The sequence below is a fragment of the Mytilus galloprovincialis genome, chromosome 6 (assembly GCF_965363235.1).
Source record: "Mytilus galloprovincialis chromosome 6, xbMytGall1.hap1.1, whole genome shotgun sequence".
Classification (NCBI taxonomy): domain Eukaryota; kingdom Metazoa; phylum Mollusca; class Bivalvia; order Mytilida; family Mytilidae; genus Mytilus; species Mytilus galloprovincialis.
This window is the reverse complement of record NC_134843.1, coordinates 58,757,727-58,777,351: the sequence shown is the minus strand read 5'-3', so window position 1 is coordinate 58,777,351 and position 19,625 is coordinate 58,757,727. Positions and strand designations below refer to the sequence as shown.

Sequence of the window (19,625 nt, the reverse complement as noted above, 5' to 3'; positions counted from 1 at the left end):
TTAACAGTTTAAAAGTCATGGAGGTCAAATGTTAGATTTAAATAAACAAGCATTTAGGAAAATATTGAAAATATCCTAAAAAAAAAAAAACGGAGTAAATACTGAAATTTTGCATAAAAAAAAATACCACATTCTGGTTTCTGGATACGACTTACAGAATGGAGAATAAAATACACAAATAAAGAAGAAGATAAAAACCGGCAAATAAATAGATAATAGAGAATGGGGTGCAATAATACAAAATAAAACGAATAATAGAAAATAAAACATAATTTTATACATGTATAGAATAATGAAAACTACAGCAACTGTAGGAAATTAAAATATATAACGAGAAATACCATCCCAAAACATATTAACAAATCCAGAACTTAATAAATAGTGTAACATCATTGTTCATTGCAAAACAAATAACATTTATTATTATCGTTTACAACATGTAAAGATTCTTTTAATTCTTTGTTTAATTTCTGGAATACGCCAAGCATAGATGAAAGGATTTATTATACTGTTCAACACTAGGGGTACAAATAAAAGTAGTCTCGTTTTCTGAGATGTAAATCTCGTTCCATAGAAAAAATCTAGCCAAAATGAAAATATGAATGGACCTGTCAGAAATATCGTTGTTACTGCTATAATAATCGTTGTTATAAATGCTCTTTTCTCCCATGTACTTGGCTTTATCTTTCGCAAAGTTTTTTGTACTATACTTGTTGGTGGGATTAATGTTTGACCGTTTTCTACTTCACGATCTTTTCTCAACTGTTTTACAATCTCGCTGATTCGATTCGACATTTCAAACGATTTAGTTATCTCTTCGGACATTTCGTTACTCATCAATTCTACAGTGGTCCACTCTTTGTTTTCCGAAGTGGAAACGTAATTGTTTTGAATTCTGCAGTTTTTACACTCACAAGGTGTATCATCTTCCGTTATCGTCATTTCAAGACTTTCTTGGCCGTTTTGATTTATAGTGGTTCTTGTTGGTTTGAAAAAATATTTCCAAATAAGCATACTTGTTCTAATGGTTAGAAAAAGGATTCCTGCCATGAATGAAGTTAATACCCCAGCTATGAACTGAATAAAAAAGTTCAGATGGTTTCCGTATAAATTTGGTACGGTACAAGATTCGATTGTTTGTGCTTTAGGAACCAGTGTAACCAGTTCAATGGTGAATAAAAACCCTAACGCAATAGATCCACCAATTATAACCAATTTAAATCTTTCAAAGAAAAGTTGTGCTCCAAAGTTGTAATTCTTTACAACAACATATCGTTCACAGCATATCCAAAATACAATTGTATATGTGAAAACTAAGCCATAACAAACACCAAATGTTTGGACAATACACCAGATAATGTTAGTCTTCACCAAGTCAATCATCTTTGTTAATGAATACATTGTCAGCGATGTTGAAAGGATACTGTCACCCACACATAACATCAGTACCAACAGATTGTGAAATTTTTTTTTGAGTGTTGTAAAGCAGACGACAACATAAAAGATGTTAACGAGAACAGGTATGGTTGTAATTGCTGAAAGTATCAATCTCATCGTTGGTGTGATAACAGCTCTTTGTTCTAGTATTATTCCATTTGTTGTAGTGTCTGTCTATAGAAAAAATATAAATGAATGAAAATGTATTAGTTTATATAATTATATAGATTTACAAGTGATTTTGATTGTGTTAATTTCAAGTTGGAGAAATGTTTTATTCTTTCAATTACTCTACTGTACATTTTACTATCAAGGAGTTGATTATTGAGTTATTGCTGAATATTAGATAACTTCAGACCACGTACAAAAAAAAATGTATAAATGAGCCGCTTTTACGGTATAATTGACTTTTCGTGATAATTCTATTCGAACTTTAACGTTGATGTCAGGTATATGGTGGTATTGTTCATTAAAAGTGGTGATTTTCACACCCACCCACACCCACCCCCATACACACATACGCTAGGTATATAATATGTCCTTTCATAGCCGGGATTCGAACACATACTACTGAGATACCCGACTAGCTAGACTCCACTCGACACTAATAAAGCTTTCGGTAGGCTAGACGGGCGATACTTTAAAAAATTTCCTCGTCAGTTTTTATTTAGCATCGTACAACAGAACATGATATATAAGGCATGACGATGGAATTTTACAGATTACCTGAATTTTACATGTATATCGTAGAGATCTGGATCTTACAATTTTTTGCAGGATGCAATCACGGAATATTTATATTATAAGTACGCCTAAACTAGACTGATCCGATGATGGATACAATCTGTAGTAGAGTTATCACTGGTTCAGACGTTCTTAGTATATAAAGGTTCAAAAGGAGAGGGTGAACAGAGTTCTCAAAAAACATAATTTTTCGTTTTCACATATAACGTTATGTTTTATCCGTTCACTTAATTTTTTATAACTCCGCTCTCTGAAAACAAAAGACAAGTAGTACTGAGATCTGTTTTAAATGTTATAATTTCATTTTTTGATTATCATTATAATTTTGTTTTGAATATAAACCGTCAAGGTTTTGATATTCCGACAGGAAGATTTTCGCTGATTATGCTACAATAACCGCAGATTTGCATTTTTGTGTTCTGAATGTATTTTATACAGAATGTAATAGAAAATTTATACGAAGATTTGGATTCGCAGACGATGCGAAGTTAGATATTATGTATAACCTAGATTTATTAAGGAAATGGTTTGCTATTATACAATGCAAATTAATTGTTCAAACGTGAAAAATCAAATGTGCTCGTTTTTTATTCTCGTTTGAGTGGTTTTACAATAGTCATTTTGCGGCCTTTTATAGCTTTCTGTTCGGTCTGAACCAACTTGAAGGCTCTGTGATAATGGTTTACTTCTACAAATTTTGACTTGTAAAGAGAGATGTCTCATTGGCACTCATTAAACCACATCTTTTTAAATCTATTTAGTCTTTGAATTATAATAAATAAGTTTTTTTTTTTTTTTTTTTTCATTTTTTAAACCATTTCCGTCGCCGAAAGCCCGTGATGGAATAGTCATTGGTCACGAAACTCAGAACGATAATTATAAATGACATGGAGTTCGAGCCGTTTCCATGTACCTAAATCGATTTTTGTTTTTTCATTTATTTTCCTAATAACATTTTTTTTGTATGGCTTTGTCGTACTGACTTTTCTGTGCTACAGAATTTACACAATAAAATAGCAAGTCTCACTTGATAATAAATTTAGAATTTCACAACTGACCTAAATTAAGGGACGTAACTCTATGCAAATTTTAACTAATTAAATAATTAAAAACTTGCCCAAATTCCATTCTATCAAGTGAAGCAGCTTTACAAAACTTAACGTACAGGTTAATGCATAATATAATATGTTAAATAAACCGAATTATTTCAACTAAAAGAGATGCTTAAATTTCAAATGTTTTGTATAATAACCTGTTGCTATGGAAACAATAAACTTTTAAAATTAGTTGTTATAGTAAAATTATGAATTGCCAAGACAAAATTTCAATATAACAGCTTTATAACTGCACCGCCTAATTTTCGAAGTTGAGAATGTTGTATAAATGTTTGATTTAGAGATATAGAATCACTTAATATTCCACGGGCTAACAAAACCACCCCTAAAAAAAACCTCTAAATTAGAAACCATGAATTATCATAATTATAATGAACAAAATAGAACTTGTATAGCTGACTATGCGGTATGGGCTTTGCTTATTGATGAAGGCCGTACGGTGAGCTATAATTAATGTCTATGTCAATTTGTCTCTTGTGGAGAGTTGTCTCATTGTCAATCATAACACATCTTCTTTTTTATAAGTCATTATAAATATTGGATTTAAATGAAAAATATTCATTGACAATGCGGTGGCTAATAATTCCGTGTGCATGTGTATTGACAAGCGTTATTAACGAGCTGAATTAAGATATAAAGTATAAGTAATTATATATCAGCAGTCTTGTTCATGTGGTACGCATGTGTTATGTATATATATGGGTATATATACTGAGATTTAAGTATGCATTATGTTCAAGCCAAGTTAGTAAGAAATAATCTCCAGAAATATTCCTCGCAGTTAAAGCAATAATAATTTCTTTGATAATGTAATATAAAAAAGAAGATGTGGTATGATTGCCAATGAGACAACTATCCACAAAAGACCAAAATGAAACAGACATTAACAACTATAGGTCACCGTACGGCCTTCAACAATGAGCGAAACCCATACCGGATAGTTAGCTATAAAAGGCCCCAATAAAACAATGTAAAACAATTCAAACGAGAAAACTAACGGCCTTATTTATGTAAAAAAATGAACGAAAAACAAATATGTAACACATTAACAAACGACAACCACTGAATTACAGGCTCCTGACTTGGGACAGGCACATACATAAATAATGTGGCGGGGTTAAACATGTTAGCGGGATCCAAACCCTCCCCTATCCTGGGACAGTGGTATAACAGTACAACATAAGAACGAACTATAAAAATCAGTTGAAAAGGCTTAACTCATAAGATGGACAAAAATACAAGTGAACGTGGACGGGTACTTATACATCCCGACACTAAAAGACACAATGAACAGATCTGAGAGTACTCGAAGTTATCTGACAACTAGTTCAAAGCCACTAACATGTTTATATAGATTGTATATAATTTCTACTGTATTTTACTGCTTATGTTTATAATTCATTCAAATTTCGACTCTCAGGTGATGAGCACACCACAAAGTGCTGGTGATCACGAAAGACACATTATCGCTGTGAATGATCGATAATATAAGACCATGCTCACAGTTGCAGATATTGTGTATATCTACAGAAATGTATTAAAACAAATGCATTGATGTAAACCTGACGCCCACTCGTGTCTTTGCCTTTGCGTCTATTGTTCTTTCACGTGTACCGATATTGTCTTTCGTTTGCGCCGATTTTACTTTCATTTGCGCCGATTGTGTTCACTTAATTTACAGGTGATTTTTGTTATCATTATAAACCTCTTCAGAAAGCCAAATGTATATATGTTATGAAATGTCAATTATGAGATGTATATATATCTAGTTGTCCCCTTTTTTACTCACCAGGGGAAGATGGAAGTAGGATTTCCAGCAGGATAAGTAAATTTAAAAGATAAATGCACTCGGTTTACAATAATTTATAAAATCACAGAATAAAAAAAAACGTTTTACAACATTTAAAAGCACAACATTAATATCCGTATGAACGGAATACAATGAATTATAAATCTGTTCTTGCTGAGTATTTGTAATATTTGGTATGAGCTTTGCTCATTGTTGAAGGCTGTAAGGTGCCCTATAGTTGGTAATTTATGTGTCTTTTTGTCTCTTGTGGCGATTTGTATTTTTTTTATTTTTGTTGTATCTGCTAACAACGAAGTCAATCTTTTCTTTCTCTAGATTGCGATCAGAGGCGGACATTTAAAGAGTCCTCATTTTGACATAAGTGACAGCCTGGATTTTCACCCGTACATACATATATGTTAGGGTGGTGAGAATAGAACTGTTAATTGTAAACCAAATGAAAGTATGCTGGACCGTTATTCGTCTTCTTATTGTTTCAAAAGGGTACAGCTAGCCATAAATGAAGTGGATAACGTGAAATAAAATAGGCGAAAATGAAAAATTCTCTCTTTTTTTGGCGCAAATGCAAGATCTTTTTTTTCGGTGCAAATGTCATACGGTCTCCCCACCCCCACCAGCTGATTGACGCTTCGCCACAAACGTGTAGATAAGAGTAAGGCAAACTGTGTGTCCATGTCAAATACACCCTCAGCTCCAAATAGTATTTTTATTTCCGACCTTCTTTTCTTAGCGCCTTTTTGACAAGACTTACCAGACGTGTTAATTGTTAATTTGGTCTCGTCTTTAACATGCATGCAATATTTGCCACTGCACGTTAAACATTTCTTTAACTTCACTCATCTTATTGTAAGTGTTCCCATGTAACCGTTACATATGTCGTGACATTTCCTATAAAGCCTAAGGCCAAACAAAAAAGTATGCCTGTTTACTGCTGAAAAACACTGTAATTTTAACGATGCTTAATCAAAACTGATAAAAAAAATACTTTAGGTAGGTAGGGTACAGTAAACATACTGTTTATCTACTAGTATCATTGCCCAGTCCTACCAATATTCCTCAAACAACAAGATAAAAAAGTACTACATTCATGATTTGAATGGATGTTCTTTAGTATTTGATCTTTAACTGAAAAAGAAGTACTAAGAAAATCGAACCCGTCTTTTTTTGTGATACAGATATGTCTCTGGATATGTCTATAACTCAAAGATTTCTTTATTTTTTCCAAGGTTATACAGCTTTATTTAATTAACCCTCCTCTACCTTTTACTTGTATTTAAGCAATCTCATTAAAATCCGATGTTCTGAGAAGAGGGTAGCGTATCAGAACATCGGATTTTAATGATATTGGTATTTAAGACAACTTGAAGAATTGAAACATCGTAAACTTAAAGCAAACGAATATCGTACTAGCTGACAAGTGATTTAGTAGGATACGGTATATCTATTTAATACTGTAAATTATCATTGTAAGGCACAACCTAGCCTTTTTTGAGTACCATTATGCTTTAGTATGTTCTGCCTTTTGATCCTTGAGGCTACAGCTTTTACCTAAATATTATTGCGCATAGCCTAATAACAGAAAGCTTGTAATTTTGTAACAGAAAGACTCAAAGACTGTAACTAAAAAAATTGTGTAACTTCCTTCATGCGTTAAGAGTACAATTTATCATTGCATAACAGTTGTAGTTCTGTGCTTATTATGACCTTATTGTGTTGTTCTCTGCATGTTTTATTGTCATTATTGTCGTTATATAATATGCTATTTTTGCAATAGCGTTATGTTTGCTTCTGTAATAAAATATTCATTCATTGTAAAAACCGACTTCAGTGCAGTGCAATTCTTTCTATTAAACACACAAAAATTAAAAGGTAAAATAATCTTACTTCGGTTGTGTTGGCAACTAGTATATCCAGTGAATTTATATCCATTATTATCAATCCCAAAATACTGAAGGCTGATATCGAAATGTGGTAATGCCATTGTATATAGGTATGTAACTGTTGGATTTTAAATCGGTCAACCAATCAGAAGTCTTGTAACTAATTAATGATTGACAGCATCCTTTCACAGTTCACGTCACAAATCGTGTACAATTAATGGTAATACTTGAGGTAAAAAACAATAGGGTAGTAATCTTTCCGACGCAGATCCTTTTTTATTTATTTAATCTCGTAATGGGAAGTTATTGACCTTCACTGACGTTTTATTACTCCTCTTGTTTTATCTATTTATGGTGGAAGAGGGTTGTAGCACTTCAACGTATGGTCAATTACCGATTTGGTTCCGACATTTTATGACAAATATTAGTTCCCTTTTCGAAATGCGCATAATTGTGTTGCTCCAGATTACATTTGGTTATAGTAATTTTGTATAATTATATTCCATATGATTTATAATGTGTTCAGTAAGAAATAACAATAAAATTGATAAATATCGATGTGCACTGTCCGTTATATTTTTCCTTTTTTGACATGTTCGATAATGAAAAAAAAAATAGCAAGATTTTAAAAGACAAAAACAGAGGATAAACAGTGTCAAGAAAAAGAATTCATGGAACATTATCGTACATAATTGTCTTCTTTATATCTATGTATATGGTTTATTGAGAATAAAGAAGATAATTCGGATACATCGATATCTATAAAACGGAGATTAAGACAATTGGGGATCAAATTATATTGGATTGTCGCATTATTTGATAAAAATCAAAACGGATAGTGATATTTCATTTCATCAAAACATTATCCATTATACTATCAAAATTGGACAATTTTTCCTGTCCGCTGTTTGTTGTCTTTTGGTAAGTTTCAGAACGAGAAAAACACTGCTATATTGCATTAATTTTCTGAACGTGATAATTATAATAAAACATGTATTTTTAAGAAATAAATAAAACAGATTTTAATTAGACCGGCATGTTTGTTAAATTTAATTAGGATTGCAGCTAATTTTGTCAATTGATTTGATTGGATATCAATTAAGTTGTATTAATCCTGTTGCTTGGTATAAAATTGGTAACAATAGTATGTGAAATATTAAATGTAACTATCCGTTTTCTTCCAAAAAATATCAATTCTTTAGTTTTAATCTTGTTGTTTGGTGTCAAATTTGTAACCATGCCATAGCTTGCGAAAAATCAACACTATTTATTTATGTACCGTCATATTACAGTAACTATGTTATATAATTTATTTTGAACGGCATTTGCATGTTTGTAGAACTCAATTAAATGTCAGTTCTGGCGATTGATTAATTTCTCAGTTAATAATTATAATTGTCTATTTTATTATTGTGTCACGTATTGAGTGTCATACATGTGAATGAATTATACAATAAATCCTGTAGCTATGATCATTTCATTACTCACATGAAAGGATTATTACTGAGAGAGGATTTTTAAAGGAGTATTGACTATTTTGTAATAGATATAAGAAGATGACTTTTTTGTGTTATCAATGCCAATTAGACAACTCTCTCATCCAAGTCATAATATGTTAAAGTAAACCATTATAGGTCAAAGTAAGGTCTTCAACACGGAGCCTTCATGTTGGCTCACACCAAACAGCAAGCTATAAAGGGCCCTAAAAATGACAGGTGTAAAACCATTCAAACGGGAAAACCAACGGTCTAGTCTATATATACATCTTATAGAATACTTATAGCTACTTCGAAGGGAGGGAAGTATATCTTACCTTACAATGAATTCACGGTTCAACTAGCTAGCAAGCTAACCAAGATGTTACCTTTAGCTACACACTCCTTGAAATCGGCTGTAAATACCTTTGAATTGTAAATTTTTTTTCTAAATATGCAGTTCTGCAGAATCAAACGATCAGAAACGATGAATGCATGATTTACCAGGAGATTAGTTTTCAAACGAGAAGACATAGAATTGTCTCATGTAGTTGTTATTTAGCTGAATATGCGGTATGGGATTTAATTATTGTGAAGAACGTTATGTGAACTATCATAGTAATTGTTGAAAATTTCTGTGTCAGTTTGTCTCTTGTGAGAATTGTCACTGGGAATCATATACCAAATATATCAAAATAAAAAAGAAAATGGGGTATAATTGCCAATGAGAAAAGACGTCAACAAAGACCAAATGACATAGACATTAACCACTATACATGTACTTATAGGTCATCGTACGACCTCAACAATAAGCATAACATTTACCACATAGTAAGCTATAAAAGGAACAGGCATTAGATATTCAAAAGAGGGACGAAACTCACAAAGTGACCAACTGACAACGCCATGGCCAAAAAAGAAAAAGACAAACAGACAACTAACAGTAAACAAGACACAACATAGAAAACTAAAGACTAAATATATAAGCAACACGAACCCCACAATAAGATTGGTGTAATGTCAGATGCTTTGGAGGGGTAAGCAGATTCTGCTCCACATGTGGCACCCGTCGTTTTAATTTGCTCATGTTATTACAAACCCGGTAAATAGTATAATTCAGTAGGTTACATTTGTGAAAAGCGAAGGAGATTGTTGTTACAACATGAGGTACATATCCGATATCATCTGTGAAACCGTAATGTCATAACGGTCAACTCGTGATGGCGTCAGTGAAATTTACGAAGGGACGATTTCAACTTCACCATTTAGAACTCTTGGTTTAATAGTTTCCTTGTGAGCAGCAACCCTCTAGCAATTAAATTCATGATAGGAAATACAAGCTCGGGAATATCGCATCAATTGGGAGATATATGCTCCGTATGCAGGCGCTGCTGGAATGTTGCTACATAGAAATGGAAAGTTCATAATTGGGAAGCTGAAATCACCGCGTTTGTCGTAATTTTTTTGTTTTCAACCGACCCTCATTGTTAATTTCCAGATGTAAGTCAAGATAGGAGGGAGACATAACTGTATCTGTTGTATCCTTTATCCCTAGTTCAATTGGATAGATGCGTTCATTAGTCACTAAATTTTGAATTATTTAGTGAGAGAACATCATCTATATAGCGGAAAGTTAAAGAATGTTGTTTTGTCTTCTTCTCGTTCTTCCTAAGAAGTTCCTGTATGAAGCCAGCCATTAAACATTTCAAACGAGAAAACTAACGGACTGAATCATTTACAAAACAATAAACGAAAAACGGAGTGCTTCTATTTTAGCGGAATTCATAAAAAAGGGAAACTATTATAGTAAATACTGGTATATAGGGATTGCAGTGGTCGCACCAGAAAGTAAAAAACAAAAATAGTCAAAAAATAACAAAAAATAGGGTCAAAATCGAATTCCCAAGGTGGAGTTTTGTTTGAAAAACTGTTCTTATTTAGAATTAGAATTACAAAATCCAGCAGAAAGACGTCTTGATTAGTGTACAAAATGTCCACGCTTCTGTTAATCAGGTATGTATATTACGTGGTAAATAATTCTTGAAGGTTTGACAAAATTAAAGTTGCCTGAAAAAATTAAAGACTGTTATCCTGAAGAAATACGACACGCAAAATCCAAACAACTAACTTTACATAATGAAATAAGTAGTGGAAACGGGGAATGTGTAAACAAACAAAAAACACCGACCAAAGACCACGGTAACTAATATGTCGTCAATGCTTCTAGAAAATCCGGCCGCCGGCCGCAGGCTTCAGCATGTCCTTAAACCATAATGTTTAACCTGTATTTCAGCGAAAAGGACACCACACTCTACTCCATTACAAAGAAATAAACCAAAACTCTTTTTTACATTTTTTGATGCAAATTTATACCAACATTCCATATAGGTTCAACTGTCCCCAGTGTTTTCTACTCCGAAAAGTGATAATTAAATGCTAGAAACATTGGGTATTTTCATACACAAATGCACGTTTTCAGATCTAATATTGAATAGCCTCATAAAAATATCACGGTTTCATCATCAATCTCCGAAGCTTATTGGTGCAATTAATCAAATAAAAGTTACAAACAAGTGACAGTTTATTGTCAATATGTATTATTAGCACCACTATATTTAATTTGAAAGTAATTGGTTTACTGCATATAATTGCATTCAGTTCAAAAAGTATAGTGTATTGCCAATATGTATTACTTAAACCCAATCAATTTATTTGATTTAGTGATTTATTCAGTTGTATTAATTTAGTTGTTGTTGATCTGCACATCAGATAGGACTTGATAAATATTGATCAATATTGTATCCCTACCCTTTTCATTATTTTGTCATCATCATTGTTGATAAATTTATTGTTGTTTATTTTTTGGTTGCTTAATAATGTTGGCTAAATACCATGATATAGTAGAATCTTCGTATTATGTGTGATAAAAATGTAGTCGAGGATGAATTTCATTTTATTTTACAATGTACAAATTATAATGATATACGTAAGAAGTTTATCAAGAAATATTATTGGACTAGACTGTCAACTTATAAATTAGTACAATTGCTTTCTGTTTAAAACACTAAAGAACTCTGTAATTTAGGAAAGTACTTACTCTATGCATTTAAGTGCAGGAATAATATTTAAGACTATCAGATTATTACATGACATTTTTCATATCGCATGTATTATCAGCCCTAGGTTCAATATCAGCCCAAGAGCCGCATGGCTCGAGGGCTGATATTGACCGAGGGCTGATAATACATGCGATATGAAAAATGACATGTTATGATCTTTTTATCATATGCTTCAACAGTAAAGAAACATAACAGATTCACATAATGATCCTTTTAGAAAAGAAGTTCAAAGAGTGAAAAGTTCAGGGACGTCGGACCCAAATTTTGGTACATTCGATATGAGTCTTTCTAACATATGCCTCAACAGAGAAAAAAAAAAACATTTTAACATGGACGAATCGACAAAAAAAAATAATTCAACAATATACATAATGAACATTGTTTGGAAAAGACAACCTTTTTAAAGTAACTTTCTAAATTATGTTTGAAACTTTTAAAAAATGCATTTATTAAATAATTTTTTTTTTTTTTTTTTTTTTTTTTTTTTTTTTATATTATTTTACACAATATATTTTCCAGTATCCAAATAATTGTTTTGTACACTATTTTGTAATGTTTTTCACTGAAAACGTTGTATTGATGTGTATTTTCCGGAATTTGCCGAGTATCACCGGAATGCCATGTGATAACGTTACGGAAAGGCATGTGATAACAATCGAAGCATGTGATATAAACTTTTCATATCAGCCCGCTAAGCACTAATCGGAAAAAATATGAAATATACGTTAATTTAATGCTATTATCATACGGTAAAATTCATATGTTATTTAGTCTAAGTATATGATAACTATGTTTATTATATGTAGTCTGAAACTCACAAACTGTATAATATTTGACTGATATGTCTGACGTTTGTTATTTATGTGTATGTTAATCGCTATACAACTTGTAAACTGTATATTTATGCATAAAATTATTATACTGATAAACTGTATTGTTTAAAGTAAACAAAGAATACATTAATGAATCAAACTTTCAAATTTGCTTTTTGAGTAAAACATATGATGTGCTGTCTTAAGGAGGTTCGTTACTCAGTTCCAAAATAACAAGCTTTTTCAAAACGCTAGTATATATTAAAAAGGGATTAATAAAGGAACCAAAAGAGCAAACAAAATATATATAGGTCAATGTGATAGTTTTCAAGATATTAGCAATTGAAATTATGGCGGGTAATGTTTTCTCTTGATTTTTTCATAGCTTTATCATTCACAAGTTTAAGTGCTCAGAAACTTTTAAAAAATAACTTATATTTAATTTATATTTATATTTTATAAGACTTTTACAGATGTCTTATAATTATTCCTATGAAAGATTTATAAAAAGAAAAACGGGGTCAATATATCTCGCAATTGAAACGATACATGTATATCCTGGCTTGAATTTCCTATCAAGATTTCCTTGATAGAGGCTTGCTGCTCAAAAGGAAGTTATCAATCAAAGAGTTCCAAATGGTAAAGTTGAAATCATCCCTTTGTAAATATTACGGACGCCATCACATGTTGGTTGACCGTTATGGAATATCCGTTTTCCAGATGATATCGAATATATTCCTTATGTTGTTACCACAATCCCGTTCTCATTTAACAAATTTGACCTACCTAATTTGACTATTTACCGGGTTTGTAATAATATGAGCAATGGGAGGGGTGCCACATGTGGAGCAGGATCTGTTTACCCTTCCGGAGGACATGAAATCACCCCCATTTTGTAGTGGTATTTGTGTTCCCTAGTTTTAAGTTTTCTATGTTGTGTCTTATGTGCTATTATTTGTCTGTTTGTCTTTTTCTTTTATAAATAAATAATCTTTATTTCAAGAGGATGATCCCATTAGTTAAAACTAATCTTCCTGAGAGTCCTCAAAATAATAATAACATACATGTATTTATAAGTACATAGAGTATTATAAAGTTATATTATACACAATATACAAATGTATTTAAATAATAATGAAAAAAGCATAATTAATTTTCACAATCGATGAAAAATTTGTAACATTTTGTTTTAAAAGATGCATTCAAGTGTATTAGTCATTTTTATTTCATTTGATAAACTGTTCCATATTTGAGAACCTGAATATGTAAATGTTTTCTTTAAAAAATTTGTTTTTGGTTTTGGAAGATTTAATAGTTTTTCATCAGCTGAACGTAAGTTATAATTTTGATTATCAGTAAAATGAAAATTTTCTTGTAAATAGGTAGGAACCACACCATTAAATGATCTAAATACAAGTATTGCCTTTTGGTATTGAATGCGTTTTTCCACATTTAACTAGTGTAAACTATTAAACAATAAACTGGATGATAGAATTATGTCAGCTTCTACTTTAACCCTAGCAGATTTCTATAATAACTTATTAAGTTTATTTATTCCACTTTCACAACAGCTTCCCTATATATTGCAACAATAATAAAAAAAAATGGCAGAATATAAGCATTAAAATAGATAATACGTATATGCATAGGTAAATATTTTCTTATCTTTTGTAATAAATTGATTCTGTTTGATATAGTACATGACATTTTATCTATCTGCTGATTCCAATTTAGGTTTTTGTCAATATATAACCCAAGAAGTTTTTCAGAATCTACATTTTCTATTTGTTCATTTGAAATATTGATATCCAAACTGTTTCCAGTTGATTAAAGCCTTTGTTTCGAACCAATAATTATTGATTTACACTTTTTGGCATTTAATTTCATACAATTTTGCGAACACCAGTTTTCAATTACATGAATACCATTTTGAAGGTTGGAAGTTAACTGAAGTAAATTATTACCTTTACAATGTAATGTAGAATCATCTGCATATAAATCTATTAATGAATGTTCTATATTAAGTGGTAAATCATTGATATATAAAATAAATAACAGAGGGCCCAGGATAGAACCTTGTGGTACACCAGTTTTTATGCATTTAGTATTAGACATGTTAGCTGTCGCGTTGTCAGTTTATTTTCGATCTATGATCTTGAATGTCTATCTGGTATCGTTAGCCCCCTCTTTTACTAAGATAATCAATTTCAAAATTAATTGTTGCACAACATTAAAAGGATTGATAAGAGGGGGAAAAGATATCAAAGGGATAGGCAGGCTAATTATACGCCGAGAAAAACTTAGTAATACTAGTAACGTCATTGCAAAACAAAGAAGCCTAATGTTATGTCTTATGGCGAATATGGAAACGTTATATTGAAAACAACCGTGGATTTGAAATGATAAGTATAATAATCAAACTTCTAACTACTAGTAATCATATTGGAGTTCGGTATTTTTATTATTACTTTTGTATACATCTTTATATATAAATAGAAAACCGGATGAGATTAACCAATCCAGTTTAGTCTATGCGGGGATGCCTACATCGGTAAGAAACTGTTACCATGTTCACGAATCGTGTCTCGCTCCTTTTGCATGTTTTGAAGTTCATGTGATTCCCTAAGCTGGTGTTTGTTTCCTCAATTTGGCTTCGAAATCGATTTATGAGATTTGCGTATCGGCCAACAACTGTTGTCTATATTTAGTAAATAAAAAGCATGTTATATACTAACCGACACTTAATTATTCTTTTTAATTCCAATTTTCAAATTGTATTTTTTTGTAAACAAACTTATTCAATCATCCCTTCGAACGCCATCACTAGTTGGTTGACCGTTATGGAATAACTGTTTCACAAATGATATCGAATATGTTCCTTACGTCATAACTACAACCCCCTTCCCTTTCATGAATGTGACCTACCGAATTAGACTATTTACCGGATTTGTAATCACATAAGCAACACAACAGGTGCCACATGTGGAGCAGGATCTGCTTACCTTTCCGGAGCACCTGAGATCACCATAGTTTTTGGTGGGCTCGTGTTGTTTATTCTTTGGTTTTCTATGTTGTGTCATGTGTACTATTGTTTGTCCGTTTGTCTTTTTCATTTTTTGCCATGGCGTTGTCATTCTATTTTCGATTTATGAGTTTAACTGTCCCTTTGGTATCTTTCGTCCCTCTTTTATAAACAGAAAGTTCTTTCGTTGCTTCAATGTTTAAAAAAATGCCAACTTGAAAGTTATATTGATTACGTTATTTTAAAGTTCCAATATTGCGGTTTACACTGAAAATCTTGTTTTCCCCTTACCAATGAACGTATCGGCGTTAAAAGCAACACCTGCCTGTAACAAACGCTAAAATGAGTGTCAGCAAGGTTAACCAATTTTGTTTGGCACGTTTTGGGTTCTGTTTTGCACCTTCTGATTTTGCCGATGTTCTTCTTTCATCCATTACAATGGGTTTCGGCAATTGTGCAGTTGAAACTTGATGGCTTTAAATGTTTTTCTGCAGTCGATTATTTGGCACAAATCTGTGCAAAATGGCATTCAACAATATGATTAGCAATTAACGTTGCGGCCGTAGACCTGTCTCTCAAATGACGTTGCGTAATCAAATTCTATTGACGATGCATTCTCACTACATGTTGATCTGGTCATTGAGGTTCTTCAACAAATCCTGTCTACCGGTATGACTGTCGGAAGGGCAATAAGACGAGTTTCTGACGTCAAATTGTCTGGTTGCAGCACGTTCACGTTTTCCTGTTTGCAGTTTTCTAATGGTTTGATTCATATTTTTTATTCCTCAGTCTTAGCAATATGGAGATGCAACTTTTTAAAACTGATTTAAGTGATGCCAAGGATTGAAAGAACTGTTTCACAAAGAAAAAAAAGTGAAAAAATCTTTTATTGGTTCGAAATATCGCTTTCAGAAATTCGTGCTATCTTAATTATCCGGTATATTCCATAACCACAGGTAAGTCAGATGTTGATTTTTTCGAAAGAAAAAGACGTATGATGAGCATAAATAGAAGTTGTATGAGGATCACACATGATTTGGTAAAAAAATCTACAAAATGAGTGTTGTGTTTTTAAAGTTAGTCAGTATTTATCAGATTACGAAAAGTTAAAACATGGGTTTATAAACAAAAGAGAAAGATGTAATATGATAATAAAGAAGATTCGTGTGGCAATACCTGTTTGTTAACCAACTATCCGAAGACAAATACTTGTTTTAAGGATGTTTGCTCCTCCATTTTTTTAATTTTTTCGGAATCCTCTGGTTTTATCTATGTGTTGTCATTAAAAAAAATTGCACACTAACCCCTACTTTTGTTTTCATCATTTTAATACATAAAGTTCAAAAAGCCTTATTTCAAAATTTTATAAAATTCTTGTTATTTTTTCATACTTTTTGAAACAGATAAAGTGCCAATGTTAAATATATGAAAATCTAGAGAGAATTATTTCCCGCCAAATTTTCAATGGCTTATATCTCGAAAATGAACAGACGGACCCTCCATTTTTTTCTACTTTTTTAGTTTCTTTATTTATATACTATCAATTCATAACAGTCTTTCAAAAAGCTTGTTATTTTTTAACAGAGGAGCGAACATCCTTAAGTATATCATTGTATTGTAAGATGGTCGTAGAAAAGAGAAAAGTCAACAGGATAGAATAAGTCATGTTTTAATACTCAGGGGGTTATTACATTTCCCACTTTATGAACTAGCTGTGTGAAAGCTCTTATTAAAGAGGACAATCATAAATAGAAAAAAAAACATGTCTATGAAGCCACACGATATTGCTCGTATAGATGTTGTTTAGTAGATGATATATATCATAATTTCTCGAATAAGTTTGCATTTAAACCGGTTCTGACCGGTTTGATACAGTTCAACAGACACCTGTCTTCGCAAAAGATATACTGTCTCCGTTTCCGATAAACTAATATAAGTGAGATATTTCATGATTACTTCAGTTAGAGTAATTAAGAAATATATATTTTTACAGTCGAATTATTCACGTAGATATGATTAAATACTTTTTTCCAATCTTTAGTATGATCCTGATTTAAAACAACAGTTTAACAGACTATATCATGATAGCTTAAGTAACGATAAACAGAAATACCACTTAGAATTTGTCCTTGGAAAGGAATTTGATCTCATCTTAAATGTTATTTTTTTTCTTCTATTAATTAAATTAAACTGTTGTTATTTTGTTTCTCAAAATGGGAAAATATATTTGGTATGCTACATCGAACAGATACAAAGATTTTAACATTGGTCATTCTGGACGAAACACGTGTTGCTCATCATACTCAGTCTAGTAGTACGAACCAGGTGGTAAGTCTTATTCGGTAAGTTACGTTCTTGGAAAAGGAGGACCAAATTCTTTGACGACAATTGGAACAGATCCTTAATCTACTGTGAAACAGATATTTTATAACGGCCAACTCGTCATGGTGTCTGTAAAATTTTCGAAGTAATGACTTCAAGTTCACCACTTGTAACTTTTGCTATAAAACGTCACTGTAGATAGCAAATCTCTTTCAAGAAAATCGTGATCGGAAACGCAATCACTGAAATATATATCAACATAAAGGTATATACTCAATATGCAGGCGTTACTGGAATGTTGCCATTTAGAAATTGAAAGTTTGGAAGCTTACGTTGAAATGTCTCTCAGGTGTCTCTTGGAAATATTATTTATCGAGCACTTGGAAAACAAAGCAAACACCACATTGTTTATATGGAAACTTATGTAACTTTGGAACCAAATACTGTAAAGGAAGATCCACTTCTTCGTATCTGGTTATACTTCTATGCTGGTCTGATACATTATGACAGATGATTCTGACAGTCAAGTGAGAGGTTTAGCGCTATAAAACCGGATTAAATTCACTGTTTTCTACATTTGAACATGCCTGTACCAAGTCCAGAATATGACAGTTGTAGACCATTCGTGTGATGTGTTTTGTCATTTGATTTTGCCATGTGATTAGGGACTTTCCGATTGAATTTTCCTCGGAGTTCAGTATTTTTCTGATTTTACTTTTTTCATATATTTATTGTATATAATAACTTAGTGTTTTATTATGTAATAAGGTGTCAATGATAGATCTCTTATGTCTTGTTTTTAAATTTATTGACATTTTTCTTAAACCATGACAAATTTTTTAGAGCATGAAAAACTGTTTATACTGTATAAATGTGTGTTGATGATATCTGCGAGAGAGTTATCTAAATGACTTAAGTGAGCTAATATCATCTATACACCTGTAAGTGAAGTAAAAGGATATCGCTAGCTTGTTTTTATTCTTCCTTAGAGCTGTATGTGTTCAGCCTTACATGAATAAAGTAATCAATAAGCAAGATGAGGAAACACAGACGGTTCCTTTTGGAAAACCGGTGGGTTGTTGAAAAAAAAATATTAGATTGTTTCTGTCACATATTTTTATAATATATATGTGTTTTGTTATCAAAGGTGTTTAATAAACAAAATGCTTTCAAATATGGTTATGTTACTTTATTTGTGTAAACCCCTTCAACTGTTTGACGTTAAATACCAACAAATTTGCAAAGTAAGGCTAAAATGCTAAATTTGTAGATGCAGATATATCAGAATAACTAAACAATGAATGTGTTAATTAAACTTTTGTGTCTATCTGTAAAGTGCTGCTATTTGAATTTCAGGTCAAAAATGCTATATATTAGATTTATATATTTAAAGACAAAGACTGGAAAGTGGCTTTATACAGTGTTTACGAATTTTGTTACCTGTACAGCAAATTTCATCTAAAGTTTGATTTTTTCATCACGAAGTTGCTACATGTACTCCACTTGTCACAGGAGAAAAAAAGTTAACTGTTAAAGTGTTATAGCATTGGTATTATATCTGCAACATGTCTGTTCTCCAAACGCTTGCAGCCAATTGTAAACTACTGCCAAGAAAACTGCGTGGACGTTATACTTCTCAAATTAAAACAATGGTCTTGGAATTAATAAACTTAAGCTCTGAAGCTCCTTTCGTCAACACCTCATTGTCAGATGTAGTGATTTTTGTTTGGAATTTAGGTATTATATTCAGAATTGTTTGATTTGGTTTGGTTAATAAACTCATCATAGATACCAGGACTAAATTTTGTATATACGCAAGATGCGCGTTTCGTCTACAAAAGACTCATCAGTGACGCTCGAATCCAAAAAAGTAAAAAAAGGCCAAATAA

At 31.8% G+C, this 19,625-nt stretch overlaps 1 long non-coding RNA gene across 1 annotated transcript; it reads right to left on the bottom strand.

Moving 5' to 3' along the window:
* Nucleotides 1–255: 255 nt before the first annotated feature.
* On the bottom strand, nt 256–7,369 carry LOC143078227 (uncharacterized). Its single transcript, XR_012979113.1, has 2 exons — nt 6,991–7,369; nt 256–1,611 (listed from the first exon to the last, which is right to left on the bottom strand). It is a non-coding gene; the product is annotated as an uncharacterized LOC143078227 (long non-coding RNA).
* Nucleotides 7,370–19,625: the final 12,256 nt, after the last annotated feature.